The sequence below is a fragment of the Nicotiana sylvestris genome, chromosome 7 (assembly GCF_000393655.2).
Source record: "Nicotiana sylvestris chromosome 7, ASM39365v2, whole genome shotgun sequence".
In the NCBI taxonomy this organism is placed as follows: Eukaryota; Viridiplantae; Streptophyta; class Magnoliopsida; order Solanales; family Solanaceae; genus Nicotiana; species Nicotiana sylvestris.
In genome coordinates, this window is record NC_091063.1 from 49,514,277 (window position 1) to 49,532,929 (window position 18,653).

The 18,653-nt window shown below is 36.8% G+C and overlaps 1 long non-coding RNA gene across 1 annotated transcript; it reads left to right on the forward strand.

Annotated features, from left to right (window-relative positions):
- The first annotated feature begins 4,513 nt into the window (after positions 1-4,513).
- Positions 4,514-5,540, forward strand: LOC138872531 (uncharacterized). Its single transcript, XR_011400896.1, has 2 exons — positions 4,514-4,886; positions 5,019-5,540. It is a non-coding gene; the product is annotated as an uncharacterized lncRNA (long non-coding RNA).
- Positions 5,541-18,653: the final 13,113 nt, after the last annotated feature.

Sequence of the window (18,653 nt, forward strand, 5' to 3'; positions counted from 1 at the left end):
CACCAGACAAACATATCGAGACATGGGCTCGCATCGGCCTGGTGTCGAAATAGGTTTCTCGATTTTAAAATCGGTTGTTATTTCACATAGTGGGGGAATACACTCCTCGATACAAGGAGGCACAACCGGTTTACCCTTGGTCGATCGAGAAGATGATGAAGTTTTTCCTTTTGGGAAACCGGTTTAGAGGTTTTAGCCATCGCAGTATGGAAGATCCAAGAAAATGAAGAGTGTTGATAGTAAAGAGAAGGGGAGCTCAAGGAGATTGAAAAAAGGGTAATGAGACTTTGAAAACAATATGGGAATAAAGTTTGTAAGGTTGTGAAATCTGTCTATTTATAAAGGTCATTTAAGCGTGCTGAGGAAGCCAAAAGGTCGACCGTCAGTCGCCTCCAATTAATGATTTTGGGAATCATACAAAAAGCAACTTTTCAGTTGCTTCAACCGCTGACGTTACGATATTTGCGTCAGGACCAAGGCATCAAGGATTAATTCGTCAAAAATCATAAAGGGCAACCTATAAGTCGAGTTCGAGCAGGGTATCCATTCGATCACTAAGCTTAAGGGCTATCCGAGTTTGAGGAATCACTCACTCGAAGATTGTGAAAAGTCCTAAGGGCTATCCTTATTACAAGTTCGAGCAAATGCCCGCTCGACTGTAAATGCCTAAGGGCTACCCGAGGTGGAGAAGTTTCCCACCCGAGGACTGAAAGGAAATCTAAGGATTTACTTCATCTCGAGATCTTGCTCTCACGTAACTCAGGCTCGAGAATCCTGACGTTCCGAGTTCACATTCAAGCTCAGCTCGAGGGTTAACAAAAACCTCGAGGTGTATTGTATTGATCAATTAAAAACCCAAGGGTTTATTTTGTCCTAAGCTCGATATTTGGGATAGTCATTGAAATCATAAAATCGAGGTTTTTAAGAATAAAGATAGAATAAAATTTAGCATGGGCCGAAAGAGATACAAAAGGATCCTTTTATACTTCCAAGAAATGATTACAAAGTATGACTATGGCACCCACGAAGGATACTTATAAAGAAGCAAAAAACAAAGGCCAAAAATCCTAATTTACTTTTAAGGCCACGACCTCGAGAGCAGCGTCTCCGGAAATCCTCTTCTCGGGGGCACCATTTCTGATTTTTGGAATGTTTGGAAGATGGCCCTCGATAAATGCAATTATATCTCCGGTAGCCGAGATTGAGCATTCCATTGAAATTTTGGGCCATAATATATTAAGAAAGAACAAGAAAAAGGAAAAAAACAAAAGGGGTCGTAAGATGCACGAGCAACAATCCAAGAGTGTTCATCCTCGGAACTCTGTTTCGGTGTGGGATGCAAAAGTTAGTAGATGATAGTGCCACCTCATTCCATGGAAAGCAAAAGGAATGAAGCGCCACACCAGGTTGAAGTTAAGAGAGATGAGCAGCAGTGTAAAGTTCGCATATCTTCCGATACGGGAAGGATACAGTGCCCTTCTCTCGTTGTCTCGAGCCAAAGCTTTGAAAAAGGAAGCCTTGGCATAACTGGTAAAATTGCTGCCACGTGACCTTGCGGTCACAGATTTGAACCATATAAATAGGTGATCAGAGGAAGAGATAAAGCAGGGAAAGGGCTAAATGTAGATGAAGAAGGAATGAGTGTAGTTTTTGTTCAGTCAAGTAACCCCTTATTTATAGAAAGCCGACGACGAAACCGGCGACGCAAGTGGCCGACAAAAGCTGAAACATATTTGATATTTTGGGGAAGCATGTTGACATGACATTTTCGATCACTTCAAGCGCCTACGTCACGAGCATGACGTCATCACGAGAGGCTCAGTAAGATCGAGGTTCAAATCGTTTTTTATCATCTTATTCTAAGAAACGCGAGGACTATCTGTATACGGTCAAAATCAAGGAGTTCGATTTTGAAGTCTTAAATTGGGCTATGAGTCCCAATTCGGGCGACTCGAAGTAGGGGTCGAACCCGACTAAGGGACGCACACCTCGAGGAAGCAGATCGAAGGCCTAGCACGACCGACATCGAGGGCCGTACAATCTCGAAGACACTCAAGAAAGAGCGGGAATTTCTCAAGGACACGTGGGTCAGGGCATAAATTATAGGATAAGGTCTGTACGAAATAGTACAAGTCCGTACTAGGTTGTTATACAACTGTACCAATAGAATTCTTTGCCATAATTGGAAATGTACCATATTAGGGTTTTTCCTTCTTATAGAAAGGGGACCCCAATCATCTTGTATCTCACATTATTCACAACAATAGAATATTCCACTATGCTTTTCTTGCTTAACATGCTCAACATTTGTTTTCAGCTTTATTGTCTTTACTTTATTATTCATACTTCATTGCTCTTAGCTGACCTCAAGGCCCCCAAGAAAGTCGAGCTCGAGGTCCTCATTGTTATAGCAACACTAGTTTGGTTCATCAATTCTTCTTATTTAAATTTAATATTACTTGTATATTCACTAGTATTAGAATAAATCACATATCTTTAAAACCACAAATTACATTTAATTGTTACCTCATATTTTGAGGTAAACATTATTCTCCATATATGTTGTTAAGCTTTGGATACCTGTATACAAAAGAATAGAAAATTCTCTGTTTTGGCTATATTTCCATATCCATCTTTATTTGTCATTTATGTCGTTAACTAATTAATTAGAAGCGTGCCTTCCCTGGACTGCTGTACTTTAAAATAAAGAACTATTATAAGCTCCTAAATCATGCTCTTTTGATCTGACATATCGACTTATTACTATTTCCCTTGCTGCGTTAGGTTGGTCATTCAGTTTTATCAAATTATATATTTCTTAATTGTCAAAAAAAATTTCGAGTTAATTGTTTACTTTTCAAATGAAAAGAAAGCTATGATCTCTTGAAAAAACCATTACTAACCATTACCATTATTATTACCAACATATCGTGGGGCTTAATTAATTTTCCCTGATTATACAAAAGCATGATAGGGACAGATACAACAGTCCGCTTAATCATTGTAATTAGCAAAAATAAGGAATTATGTGCAGGTTTGACAATATTAGCAAGCATTTAATTAACCAGTTGTTTAACTCTTAATTAGTGTGGGTTTCATGAATGAGATAGGACAACATAAATAATAAAGCAGCAAAAGAGGTTGGTGTGAAAGTGATGTCTTACTTTTTTAAAAACACTATACAAAACGTACGTTTATGGCCAATCGTTAAAGAATGAGACAGAGATAATTGCACAAACAGTGAAAAGACTAGAGAATGATAAAACAAAACGATGATATTTTCTCAATCTGCACGAACGTATGTTAATTGATTTTAAAAGTTACTATAATGATAAATTCTTTCGGCATTCATTTGTAGCAACAGAGACATGCATGTTTGCTAATTAAACTCATCAACAGTGTTTACGGGCTAATTGATTAAACACCAAAAGCAGACCTCATGTCACTTTCATGAGAAACCGCTGCCACTTCCTTTCTTTTAATTTTGTTTAAATCTAACATGTACTATATATATAACTTATAAGCAACTGCAAATCAAGAAAATTTCACATTGTAGCTTTGTTTAAATTATCAAATGGACATTCATATTTAACCTTCGAAATGTGCGGGGCCATCAACTTCTTTTAATATAATTTTTTAGAAGAATTAACCTAAATAATCATTCATCCAATAGATTAAATAAAAAATAACCGACATAATATATATATATATATATATATATATATATAATCTGTGTATACCGACAAGAAAAAGTTGAATTCGGTTAGCTATTTGTGTAACAAATCCCTAATTTCTATTAAGTTGGGAGATTGGGAAGGAAAATAGGGAAGGGAAACAGCGAGAGCTAAATCCATATTTACTGTGTGGAAGACTATCACTACTATTACTGGACGGTAAATTTCGGTGATGGGAAGCGTCAAATTTTGCGTTAAAAAATATTCATTTCGTTTCAAATTATCTCTCGTAATTTCTAAAACTAGTTGTCTCAAATTATTTGTCACTTTAGAAATTCAAAACAATTAATTATTTTTTTTCTCATTTTACCCTTACTAATAATTGTTTTTGAAGATGGAGATGACACATAAATAGAATAATTATTCAATAAATATAGATTATATTTTAAGATATAAATAAAAGTAAAATAGTCAAAAATTTCTTCTAATTAATGTTTCTTAAGAGCCGTATTAAAAAGAAATATACAGATAATTTGTGATAGAGGGAGTATATGAGTGGATAGATACTTTTGCTTCCTAGCAAAGATAGAAATCCACAACCTGCCTTAATAAAGCAAGGTGCAGATTTGCTATATATAAAGTCCAACAAACAAAAGTGAAACATCTTAATCAACTTTACCATGTGGATTTCGTGTGCAGTGTAACAACAAATTAGGCAAAAAGTTTGACATATTCTTTATGGTATTGCTCCAATCACTAAGCTTTCGTCGTGGAATTATGAATGGTGCAACTTTAGACACTAAGTTATATAAGGTTGGAATTTAAAGAGAAACAAAACCATGTGCTAAAAGAAATAGGACGAAAATTGAATTATCTAAAAGCTTCATTGGCTTTAAATTGTGGAAGCTGAATCATTTGTTGTTGCCTCAAAATTTAGTAATTTCCCTTTCACTTGCGTTGCTTCTTTTATCCTTTCCTCCCTCCCTCTTTTTACCTTTTTGAAACACCAAGTTTTCTATTTTAAAGAAATATATATCCTATCTGTTTCTTTAAGTTTGGACAAACGAAAGTTGAAATTCGTTGGAACAAAGCAGAAAATTTGCACAGTCAAAGCACACTTTTAGAGCTTCTGGTGAAAAGGTCGTGTAGAGTGAAAACATAGCAACCATAGAAAACGGTTTTTACTGTTTGGCTAAGTGTCACTGATGTTGGGTATATTTTTATATGTTTTGATGTTACTTTACCTATGTTTTAACCGCTTTTTGTTGCTATTTGGTGTTAAAAATGCCCAATATGGTTTAATTATTGGTTTTATGACTAATTGAGTTGTGTGTGATGATTTAGGGTGTTTGGAGTGCAAAAATATGAAGAAAAGATGCTCCAACTAGAGGAGAAAAGGTTACTTGATGCACCCCTTAGCAGTGAAGTCGGCCCATAGCATCTCCATAGCATCCGCACCTGGGCAAGGCTGAGATGGAGGAACAAAGGGTAGGTGCATGCGAAGCTGAGAAGCGGAGGACCCAACATCAATCCCTGAAGCTGAGTCGGACTAGGAATAGGAGAACTTTAGCCCACGACTTTTGTACGCACTATATAAGCCAAAAACGCCTCTTTTAGGTGATCTAACATACTTTTTGAAGGGAATTCGACCTAGGGAGAGCATAGAGCCACCGTGGAGGCCGGGTTTCATCTTTTCTTCCATCAAACTTAGTATTTTTTTATGTTTATTTGTATGATTTGTTGTTTGGCTACCATGTCTTTGTGGAGCTAAAACTTCACGTTCTAGGGTTGTGGTTCTTTCATGACTATTTTTTTTCAGATATTGATTTTGATTTCTTAGTTTATCATATTGGTTTATTTATTCAATATTGTGCTTAATTATTTAATTGCTTGATCACCAATTGAATACTATCTACGAATCTAGAATTGAACTCGAAAGTGGGAATTCTAGATTGCATATAGGATTGAGTAGAGCAAGTTCTTGAACCTGGGCATCGGGGAACGGATTCGCGGTTAGGATAGACATATACTTAATTGCCTTGCTTGGGTGATTTACAGGAACTATAAATGCGTTCTTGTTAATTTTAATTCGATAGACATATAAGCATTATGTTAGCTTGAATAGGCGAGTAAGAACTCGACATATTCTTATGAGCAATATCAACTCTGTTAACCAATAAACTAGATAAATTAGTTAGTCAATTCAATTGAAGAATACAATAGGAATGTTAGATAACCCATAACCCTAGATTGTTTTCATCACATTGATAATATAAAAACTGTTCTTCCTCTGTTCAAAGTTCATTATTTATATTTCTTTATTTAATTAGTTTAGAATTAAATATTTCTAGTTTTAATTCTTGTTTAGATAATTAGAATAGTCTAATTTAGTTAATAATTAATCACAAGTTCTCGTGGATTCGACATCCGACTTTTAATCACTTTATTACTTGACGATCGCATATACTCTCGTGTGCGTTTTGCCGTCACCAGCGTGATGTTATTCCTACCAAAGTTCAATTGACATAACCTAATTTTACTTTAGTATATAATGAATGCAAGTACTCCCTCCGTTTTCCTTTTGCTTGTCAGTTTCTATTTTGTACTTTCCTCAACAAAGTATCAATTAAGTATTTATTTTATTAAAAATTATACTGATTTAATGGTAATTTGGAATTCTAAATTCGACTAATAATATTCCAATCAGTTTGAGAAATGATGTAAAATTGAAAAATAAGTTATTATATCTTGATTATTGCCAAAATGGACAAGTAAAAGAGAATAGAAGGAATAATTTTCTTTTATTTATTTTGACAGTTAAAACTTATTAGATGTGTAATAAGAGAAGAGTAGTTTTGATTTAGAAAAGTAAGCAATAAATCGCTATTCGTGTTATCGATCAATATTAAATGTACCCCCAGTATTTTCTATAAATACTTCGGTTTTCACATCCACCCCGTTCGCGTACCTTAAGGGCTCGTTTGGTACGAGGGATAAGGGATAATTAATCCTGGAATTAAATTGAAATGAGTTTATCACACATTTAGTTAAGATAAAATCGTCGTATAACTAATCTCGGGATTGTAGTGTTTTTTATCAACACGGGAGGGTGGAATAAGAAATCTTTCTCATCATCTTCTGGAAATATATCTTGCATTTACAATTCTTATGGCCTAAACAATATGGTCATGATTGTAGGGCTGAATGTGGAGACTTTGAATTCTAGTTATATCCAAAACCTTAGAGGTATTTTAGTTCTCCGGTACTCTACATCAGACATCTTCAAATTGAGTACTCCAAGCAAATAATAAATCTTCTTCAACCAGAGATATTTGTTAATCTGCAGTTTTCAAGATGCAAGATGCAAAGTTGTGCTGCATTTTGAAAATGCGAAAGGTAGAGAATTTTTTTTTGCGTGAGTTGTATCCAAAACGTTCAGCAGTTTCATAGGCACAAAATATGGTAGCACCAGTTCCTCTCACTAATGAGCAACTGTTAGATGCTATTTGGATTCATGCATAATAGCGTATCATGAGCTGAGCTGGGCCAAAAATTCACATATCTTAAAGACTAGGATTCTGGGGCCAGAATCCTAATCTTCAAGATATTGGCTTGTGTCTCTTTTTAAAAATTGGTCATTTTACATATTTAGTTTAAAATTAGTATTTTTCTTTCTTTAGTTTTAAATTAATTAATTATTCTAATGCTAGAAGTAGACAATTAAGTTTAATTCTATAAATTAGATTTGGTTTAGGACTTAATTTAGGTTTTTAATTAATTTTATTAGTATTTAAAAATCAAGAAAAAGAGAAGAAGACAAAAGAAAGGGAAAGGATTTTGTTTGGTTCCGAATTTGGGCCAAAATAATGTCTAAGCGCAAGTTTCCCTCACTACCCCGCCCCAGTCCAGCCCAAACCCCTTAAAAATTCGGCCCCCTCCACCAAAAGACCAAAACGACCCTGTTTTGGTCACACTCAATCCCCACCATTGATCCCCTTGATCGAGCGGTCCAGAACTCCACATCATATTCTCTTATAACTATCCTAAACACCCCCATACCCCATGAAACCCTCAGAGACCACCCATATTCCCCCTTTCTCGTCCACCACCGTTTCCGCCACCGAAAATCGCCCCACGGCTGCGGACAATCCCAAAACTTACCCAAATTAACACCATGCACTCCTCACATCCTCCTAATCATCATCTTACCACCAATTTTCCCAAAATTCCAGCCAAATTCCTCCAATTTCAAATCTAAAAAGTCAGAAAACCCTAGTCTGTCTATCTCAAGAATTACAAATTCGTTTTGGCTCAAACTCACATGAATTGATTGCTCTAGACATGAGCAATCTATTCATGTTAGTTTTGGTTCATTCCGAAATCACCGGATCTTCGTCAAACGGCCACTGATCGGCCGAGCTTCATCAAAAATTATTTTTACGGTTTCGTTTTCTTTCAATAGGTACATTTTCACTCTTTCTCTGTCATACCCTTCATCTTTGGTTTGATTTTTGCCTCGTTTGTTGCTATAGTTCTTGATTGTAGTCATTTCTGTCCGTTTGGTTTAATGTTGATTAAGAGTAGATTAGTTCCTAGTTAATTATAACTTTTGCATTTGTTAGTTTGATAATTGGTTAGCTTTATGCTTAGAATCAATAGTCATAATACATGGTTAAGTAGTTCAGTTAGTCTAAATTGCATAATATTAGGTTAATTAATTTTAGATAATAAAAAAATAGTTTATTTGTTAAATTACATTTAGTTTGTTTTGATTTCTGATTTGCATGTTTTTCTTTCATATTTATTTGTAAATATTTGAAGCTTAATAGGGATAATTGAAATGAAAAATTTAGAAAAATATTTTAGATGTTTCTAGAAGGGAAAAGCAGCTGGAAAAGGGACAATTGTCTTATTTTTGATTAAAAAGATGCTGAAATTATATACAAATAGGGACAACTGTCCATTTATAGTTACAAAAGATGCTATTTTCCTAATTTTAAGGGGATGCCGGCAGATTCCTTTATTCTCTTTCATTCCATATATCTTGCACTCATACACTCTATAAAAAGAGACCCTACACTCCTCACACACACACACGTTAAGACTGCAGATTTTCAGATATCTTTCATTCCTCTTCGCTCTCATTTTTAGAGAAGTTTTCTAGAATTCCCGTCCCAAAAGTTCTAGAAAAAAAAACTAAAAAGAAAAGGTTCAAAGTTTTGTTTTGAGTTCAAATCTTCTGCTACAAGTTCTGGGTTATAGCTGTTAAGGTCAAAGAAGAGTCACTGTCTTGCTGTTGTATTCATTCTGTTGGTTTAAGCTGTAGATTTGAGTTTTAAATTGCTCCTTGTTTTCTGTTGCTATTTCACTGCCAACAGGTGCGTTTATCCATCTTGTTAGTTTCTACTTGGACTATAAATGAAATTAGATTATTTATGCTATACTCTTGCAATGCTATCATAATTTCAGCATGTGTAAAGTCTAAATCTGTTGTGGTTTCATCTTTACTGATCTGTGCAAATGTTGGAATGTTAAGATCATATAAGTGGTTTGTTGAATGTCAATAGGTGATTTAACATCTGTTTGAATGTCATTTTGTTCCTTTCTTTTTCTTTCCTTTCTTTCTGAAATGTGTAGTGTTTCATTATGTTTACTTCATTGTGAAATGATGCAGGAATCTAGTTCGTCTTTTTCTTTCAATTTTCCCAGCATAGTGTTTGATGTTTTATACTTCAATACCACACAGGGGGGGGGGGATTTGTGTGGTACCCAATTTTTCGTTTAATCTGATTATAGAAGGATCTGGTTCTTCTATGTGTTCCAACTACTACTGTTGCGATATAATAAATACAGAAATTAAAGAATACAGAAATTTTTCGTGGAAAACACCTGGTTCAAAAGGTGAAAACCACGACCTACCTTCTAGTAGGATTTTTTCAAACTCTCCACTAAAATCACTGAGCCAAAAACTGCATTTACAAAAACTCTTTTGTAAACCTAGGATTAACTCTAATCCCGTTGTAGCACACAGCCTCAACTGTTGCGACAATTTCAAGTTAACTCTAACTTGAAAACTCTAAGTACCTAATACAATTGCTTCTAGATAAAGCTGAAAGGTACAACATTAAAACACCTACTACAATTGAACTAGAATAAAAGACAGACACTTGGAACTGGTTCTTCTATCTGGTTCAAGTAGCTTCAGGTTTGCACACTTGAATCACACACGAACTGCTTGCAAAATTTCCTTGCTATTTTGCTCTCAATTCACGTTTAACTTCTGCTTATGTACATTATCTGTAAAAGAGAACAACACTGATATTTATGGAGTTAGTAAATAAAGATTGACTAGAATACTGATGCTGCTCTTCCTTGGTGGAAGTGTTCTAGTTGGTCTCATCCTTTAACTCTATCCATTTCTTAAATCGTGTTTCTCTTTATGTAATGAGTCTTTCTCCTTATCCAATATGCAACCTTTTCGATCAGGACCAGGTTCATTAGGTTATAAACATCACTTATTCAGAGTATACAAAACCCAATATCTCTTCCCCCTTTTGGCATCATCGAAAAGTTGCATAAACAAAGTGTGATTTCCAAAATTTTAACAATTACTCATGGTCACTAGGGCAACTGCAAGTGTGATCATGGATTAATCATCAGTAATCAAGCAAAAACATCCAAACTATCAAGTAAATATTAACAATCAACAAGAGCAAAAACAGTAGATTTCATTGATAGGAGATATATTGCTACCACAATCCACAAAAAGAAAGCAAAAATATTCAAAACATGATCAAAAGAAAGAGAAATCCCTAATCTGGGTTACTGATGGTACTAGACAGGTTCAGGAGATGAAGGCTAGAAGTCCTAAGGCTTAGGAGAGCTAGTGGGTTGGTTTTGGGCTTGGAGAAGGTTCAACATATTTTGAAGAATGCCCTCATTCTTCTCCTTTTCCTTTTCGAGCTTAGTTCTAAGAGCATCCCTCTCAGATTCGACCTCTGCTAAGTGAGCTTTCAGCCTAGCTATCTCAGCATCCTTTGCGCCACTCTCCTGCACTAGAGCTCTAACTTTGCTATTTATAGGTGTCTTCTTGGATGAACTAGGTTCATTGGGAATGATAGTGACCTCATAGTCACAAGCAATCAAAGTGTTATTTCCAATGTGATCCTTGCTTGTAGCCATTTCCCACTTCTTCAGAGGCACCTTGCAACGATCCAGAACAATAATCAGAATAAATCCATAAGGGGTGGCATAGGCCTTGGAGCCATTGATAACCCTGTCCATTAGTTTGATGATGAATGCAAGCCAATTGATTTACCTTCCACTTTCAAGACACTCCATCGAACTAAGTCCATATAGTTAGCAATGTGCCTTCTTTCCTGCCTAGGCAGTAAGCACTTGTTGACAAATTCAAACAGGACTTTGTGTTGTGGCTTCATTTCACTCTTATGAACTACTTTGGCCTTATTCACTTCTGAGACATCACATAATCTTCTGGTGATTGCAAGGGCAGTAGGAAGGGAGTCCAAACTTGGCCATCTTTGCCTTGTGTAGTCATCATATCCCTCAGCAGAGATGTCAAGAATCTTACCTAGCTTCTCTGCATCGAAGGTCACTTGAACCCCTTTCACTTGGCTGGTAACTCTGCCATCCTTGACCTCTGCATTGGCCATGAATTCAATAATTTCATTCCTAGCTAGCCTTCCATTCATCTGAAGGACCATATCCTTCCAAGCCCTGAGCAGCTAGTGCATCAACCAATCGAACCATTCCTAGTTCCACCAAGTCTTTCAGCAATCTACCCTTCAAAAATTTTCTTTTGCCAAACTTGGCAAGCTTGTCTTGTTCACCATTAGACTCACTCGCTTCTTCACCACTCCATTCTTCATCCTCAACAATTCTAATTGGTTTGTTTTTCACTGCAGACCTTGTCCTCTTAGCCAATGAAGATTCAACAGCCTTAGACCCTGATGAAGACTTCTTGGAAGAAGTCTTAGTCTTTTTAGGCTTGGGGGTCTGAACCTCCACAGTTGTATGTTCCTCCAGATGGACCTGCTCCATCTCTTCAACATCAACAGCCTCAGAGGGATCTGCAACCTTAGCTTTTCCTTTATCCATCCTCTTCTTCTTGCTTTCAGCCAAAGCCTTTTATAATTCACTCTCACTCTGTTTCACCATACTTCTTGTGGCTCTCCCCTTTGGCAAGGGAATTTAAGCAATTGTTGAGAAATTAGCCTTTCTTTTCTTGGTATTCTTTGTAGTGCTGGGAACCTTAGGTGTTGGTGTTCTCCTTTTCTTGGGATTATAACTGGCACCTACTTTCTTCAGAAGGTCTTCTAGGGTTTCTTCAATAGATGAATCGGGTTCATCCACATGAGAACTTAAATTTACTAAACCCTCAACAACCTCCCCTGATCCAGTTCCCCCTGTTTTCTTGCCACTTTCTCCTATAATTTCATCCTCAGTCCCACAAATTGCTGGTCTAACCATCTCAGAGGTGGTGACGAATCAACCACTTCTATCCCTGTTCCCCTCACATCACACCTTGCACCTTCACTCTCTTTTTCTATTTCATTTTTAATTTTACCTCCTCTCCTTCTCAACTCAGGCATTTCCACATCTCTAACAGACCCAACAAGAACAAACCTATTTTCTACACTTTCAACCAAAATAGAACGTACCTCAGAAGGGTAACTCTGAATCTTCTCAGAATCAGAAGACCCAGTTCCTTCCCCCTCACTTGCAGACTTGAAGGAATTGTCTGAGTATTCAGATTCTTGGGCTTGGCTAGCCTTAAATTGTGTGTTCAATCTTTTTGATAGTGCACCTGTAGCCACAGTTTTACGAGCAAGCATCTTAACACGTCTCCTCCTAGGCTGGAGGGTTATATTGGGTTGAGGAGGTGTGGATGAATCAGAAGAGGTAGGTTATGGAGGAGTGCCTGAGTTATCTTGAGGGTTCGACATTGTAACTGATTTCGTGAGAGAATTTGTGAGTTTGACTTATGGAAGAGAGAACAATTGAGAGTGAAAGAAATTTTGACAGTTTTGGAATAATGAGGTGGTAGAAGGTGATGATGGGTTTTTAAAGAGAGAAACTTAATTAATGACTAACGGTAGCTTTTTGCAGTCAATTAGAAGTCCAATCAACCTGAAATTTCAGGTTGAATGAGCGGTTAAGTTTCCTTAGATTTTAGGCAATTTATGTGGTGAGAATTCTAGTAGAGACGAAACTGGTTCAAAAATAAACGGATAGGATTTTCTGATGTTTTTGAACATAGGTAGGACTCTGCTCATGGTTTAAATATTTATATTTCTAATTGTGCAAAGTATAGAAAACATACCTCGTTATTCAGATGAACCAATACTGATGAACCAGGTTGTTCATTTAGAATCCTCTTGATCATGCCTCTATTTTCCAAAGTAGAGAAATTTGTTAGAGATTAGTGAGTTATATCAACATAAGTCACAGGACTATACAATTTACAGTATGAAATTGAGTAAAAATTAATCTAAATATTTACACAAGTTCCAGATTTCCTAGCCAAATTTTTTTCTTCTTTGTGCATTCTGAGCTGGTCCCATTACGTGATCTTAATCATACCTAATTCTAACCTGTTCCTTTCAAAACTTTCTCTACTCAGTGCTTTAGTAAAGATGTCAGCAATCTGCTTATCAGTAGCACAAAATTCTATAATAATCAATCTTTTCTCATAGCTGGCCCTTAAGAAGTGATGTCTAACATCTATGTGCTTAGTTCTCTTATGATGAACTGGGTTCTTAGTCATACTAATAGCACTAGTGTTATCACAAAAAATAGGGATGTAGCCAACTTCAATGCCAAAATCCATCAGCTGCTGTTTGATCCACAACAGTTGAGCACAACAAGAGGCAACAACAACATACTCAGCCTCAATAGTGGATAAGGCCACTGAATTCTTCTTTTTAGTAGCCCATGATACCAGACATGAACCAAGAAAATGAGCCATACCTAAGGTGTTTTTCCTATCCACAAGGAAACCTGCATAGTCAGCATTAACATATCCTACCAGATTAAAGTTACTACCTTTAGGGTACCAAAGGCAAAGGCCAGTAGTGCCCTTCAAATATCTTAGTATCCTCTTGACAGCAGTCAAGTGGGATTCCTTAGGATTTGCTTCAAAACAAGCACGAAGCCCTACACTAAAGACAATGTCAGGTTTGCTAGCAGTAAGATACAAAAGTGAATCAATCATACCCCTATACAACTTCTGATCAACAGATGAAACAGGTTCATCTATGTCTAATTTAGTAGTTGTTGCAATGGGTGTGTCTATTTCCTTTGATTCATCCATTTTAAATTTCTTAATCAACTCTTATGCATATTTCTGCTAATGGATCATGGTTCCATTTGAGTTTTATTTGATCTGTAAGCCTAAGACGAAGTTAAGCTCACCCATCATACTCATTTCAAATTCACTCCCCATCAATTTAGCAAATTCCTTACTAAGTTTTTCAGTGGTTTCCCCAAAAATTATGTCATCAACATATGTTTGGACTACTAGTAGATCCTTACCCTTTTCCCTCAAGAATAGAGTGCTGTCAATCTTACCTCTTTTGTATCTATGTTCAAGCAGGAATTTGGATAGGTGTTCATACCATGCTCTAGGATCCTGCTTGAGTCCATATAGGACCTTGTCCAGTTTGTATACATGATCTGGACACTCCTTACTTTCAAACCCTGGAGGTTGTTTGACAAAGACTTCTTCCTTTAAGTATCCATTTAGGAATGCACTCTTCACATCCATTTGGTGAATGGTAAATTCGATGTATGCTGCAAAGGCTATGATGAGTCTTATTGCCTCCAGTCTTGCAACTGGAGCAAAGGTCTCATCATAGTCTATGCCCTCCTCTTGGCTATAACCTTGGACCACCAACTTTGCCTTGTTCCTTGTAACCGTTCCATCTTCATCAAGTTTATTGCTGAAGACCCATTTAGTGCCAATTACTGATCTGTCCTTGGATCTTGTGACCAGATGCCACACTTGACTTCTTTCAAACTGATTGAGTTCATCTTGCATTGCATTCACCCAGTCTGCATCCTACAAAGTCTCAGCAACATTTTAGGTTCAATAAGAGATAAGAATGTATCAAAAGCTCACAGATTCTTTAATTGAGATCTAGTTTTAACTCCAGAAGGTGGGTTAGTAAGGATGTTCTCAATGGGATGAGAACTTTGATACTTGTAAGATTTCACAGCCAACTGATTTCTGTTTGGAGTTTCTCCCATGTTCTGTTGCTGAGGAATAGGCTCATGGACAAGTTCTATTTGGGAATTAGATTCACTTATTCTTTGTTCAGTTCCCCCTGTCAGGTTGCCTTGATGTTCCATCACCTGTTCCTTCTTTTGGTGCAGCTTCCACTTGAGCTTTGACTTCACTCAATTCTTTTACCAGCCCAATAGCTTCATCTTCATGTTCCTGTCTCTCAGAAAGAATGTTAGTTTCTTCAAAAACTACATGTACACTTTCTTCTACACACAAAGTTCTTTCGTTGTACACTTTATAAGCTTTGCTATGTGAAGAATATTCCCTCATCACTTCTGGGATGAAACTTACCTAGGGAGTCCTTTCCATTATTGTGCACAAAGCACTTGCATCCAAATGCCCTAAGATGGGATATATTTGGTTTTCTCCCTTTAAGTAACTCATAGGGAGTCTTCTCTATAAGATGTATAGTCATGCACCTATTGATGATGTAACATGCAGTATTTACAGCCTCTGCCCAGAAGCTATAGGGCAGTTTACTAGAAAGAAGCATAGTCCTAGCCATATTCAAGAGTCCTATTCTTTTTTTCAACTACTTCACTTTGTTGAGGAGTCCTAGGGGTAGAAAAATTATGATCTATACCATGCTTATCACAAAATTCAGCAAACTTAGCATTTTCAAATTCAGTTCCATGATCAGACCTAATTGATGCAAGTTGATTACCTAGTTGTTTTTGAGTTTTTCTAACAAAGACAGTAAACATGTCAAATACTTCATCCTTAGATGTTAAAAACAATGTCCAGGTAAACCTAGAGTAATCATCAACAAGCACCATCACATATTTCTTACCACATCTGCTTAATGTTCTTATTGGACCACAGAGATCCATATGAACCAGTTCCATTGATCTGGTCGTGCTTACCACTTTCTTGCTTTTAAAAGAGGATCTTACCTGCTTCCTCCTTGCACAAGCCTCACAAACTTTGTCTTCCTTAAACTTGATGTTAGGTAACCCTATCACCAGGTCCTTGGAGACTAATTTGTTGAGTTGATTTAGACTTGCATGACCAAGTCTTTTGTGCCATAGGAGGGGATCATTGTCCAACACACTTAAGCAAGTGAGTTCATTTTCTGAAAGAGTAGACAAATCTACAATGTAAATATTTTTAACTCTTTTTCCCTGCAAAATAATCTTGTCAGTGGTAAGATTTATCACAAAACATTTGGTATAAGTGAATGCTACCAAGTTACCTCTGTCACACAGTTGTGATACACGGATTAGGCTATATTTTAAGCCATCTATCAAGTAGACATTCTCAATGGAATGTGAATCTGTCTTACTTATCTTTCCAACCCCAATGATCTCACATTTCTTACCATTTCCAAAGGAGACATTACCTCCTTTTAGGTTCTCAAGTGAAAGGAACTGGTTCTTACTTCCAGTCATATGCTTTGAGCAGCCACTATCCATGTACCATATTGGCTAGTTCCCTTCACTTAGACCTACAAAACAAAATCAGGGGTTAGTATTAGGAACCCAAACTAGTTTGGGTCCCTTTCTATAGGCAAATGGGTGAATTAAATTCCTTTTAGCCAATCCAGGCAGCCTATTTTTCCCTTGAACAAAGATTTTATTCTTTTGACTGGCCTTTTCTTATTACACTCACTTTTGTAATGACCAGTCTTGCCACAATGTGTGCAGATTTTGTTCTCAGGAAGTGTGATGTACTTGCTTTTGGGATCCTACTTAGGTGCTGGGGTCCCATAACTAAGTCCTCTCTTATTGCTACTGTGATACTCTTATAGCCAGGATAGTGCATTAGGGGACTTATTCCATTTACAAGTTCTGTCTAGTTCATGCTTCACCTTGCCTAGATCTTCTTTTAGGACTCTTATCTGCTCATCTCTCTTGTACAACTCATCCTTCATTTTTCCTAGATTTTCTTCTAAGGTGAGGTATGTGTGATCAACTTTCTTTTTACATGTTCTTAATTTCAGTTTTAAATTTTCAGATCTAAGTTCTAAGACTGTGGTGTCAAGTTCAAGAACTTGGTTTTTCAACTCAGTATTTTTACTATCACTTTCACTAGCCCTGAGTACCAGATTTTTCCACTTAGCTTTTAGGATCACACATTCCCTAGACAGTTGTTCCTTCTCATTATTTGTGATCTCAGACTCATTAATAAAGTCTAGCAGTAATTCAGATAGCTTTTATTTAGACAAAAATTTAATCTCGTCTTTGAAATGAAGCACACGTACCTCTTGTCCATCATCTGATTCTCCGATGTCCATAAGTGCTTGTTTATCTACAACTTCTTCTTCTGAATCCTCATCTGAGCTTTCTCCCCATGCAGCAACCATAGACTTTGTTGATCCTTTATTATTCTTAGGTTGAACCTATTCCTTCTTCCTGTTTCTTCGTTCAACCCTTTATTTCTTCCATTCAATTTCCCACTAAGGACAATTCTTGATCACATGGTCTGTCTTACCACATTTGTAACAGCCCTCGTTGGTCGTTTTCAAGAGCCCTTGATTTGTTGAAGGTTGCACCTCTTGAAGAACTCTTTCCTCTCATTAGGTACTTCTTGAAATCCCTTGTGATCATAGCCATTTCATCATCCTCTAAGTCTGCACCTTCGGCTATTCTAAAAGCCAAGCTTCTTTCCTTCTTGGGTGCATCCATCTTTATGGTTTGCCTTCTCAGTTCATAGGCAGTGAGATTTCCAATCAGCTCATCTAACTTGAGAGTAGCAATGTTCTTTGATTCCTGAATAGCAGTGATTTTGCTTTCCCAAGTTACTGGCAAGACCCTTGTAAAGATTTTCTCAACCTTGTCTTCTTCAAGGATAATTCTTCCAAGAGACTTAAGTTCATTTATTATTATTGTGAACCTTGTGTACATCTCTTAGATGATTTCTCCTTCCTTCATGGTGAAATTCTCATATTGAGAATACAACAGTATTCCTCTTGATCTCTTTACTTGAGGAGTTCCTTCATGGGCCACTTGTAGGGTGTCCTAAATCTCCTTAGCAGTAGTACAACTTTGAATTATGCTGTACTCGTCTGGACCTCGTCCACACACAAGCCATTTCTTGGCCTTGACATTATTTTTCCACTTCTTCAAATCTTTAGCAGTACAGTCAGCTCTAGTCTTTGGCACATCCACTCCTTCAGCATTCTTCTTTGTAGTAGCCAGGGGATCATCAATAACAATGTCCCAAAGTTCATAGTCTTCTCCCATAATGTAGTCTCTCATCCTGTTCTTCCACCAGGAATAGTACTGGCCATTAAAGAGTGGAGGCCTAGCAAAGGATTGTCCTTCCCAATTTCCAGGTGGTTCACTCATCTTGATCTGTTCCTAAGGTGTTAGCCTCTTCAAGGATAACCCTCTCTGATACCAATTGATATTTGATACTTCAATACCACACAGGGGGGGGGGTTAATTTGTATGGTACCCAATTTTTCGTTTAATCTGATTATAGAAAGACCTGGATTTTCTATATGTTCCAACTACTGCTATTGCGGAATAATAAATACAGAAATTAAAGAACACAGAGATTTTACGTGGAAAACACCTGGCTCAAAAGGTAAAAAACCACGACCTACCTTCTAGTAGGATTTTTCCAAACTCTCCACTAAAATCACTAAGCCAAAAATTGCATTTTCAAAAACTCTTTTGTAAACCTAGGATTAACTCTAATCCTGTTGTAGCACACAATCTTAACTGTTGCGA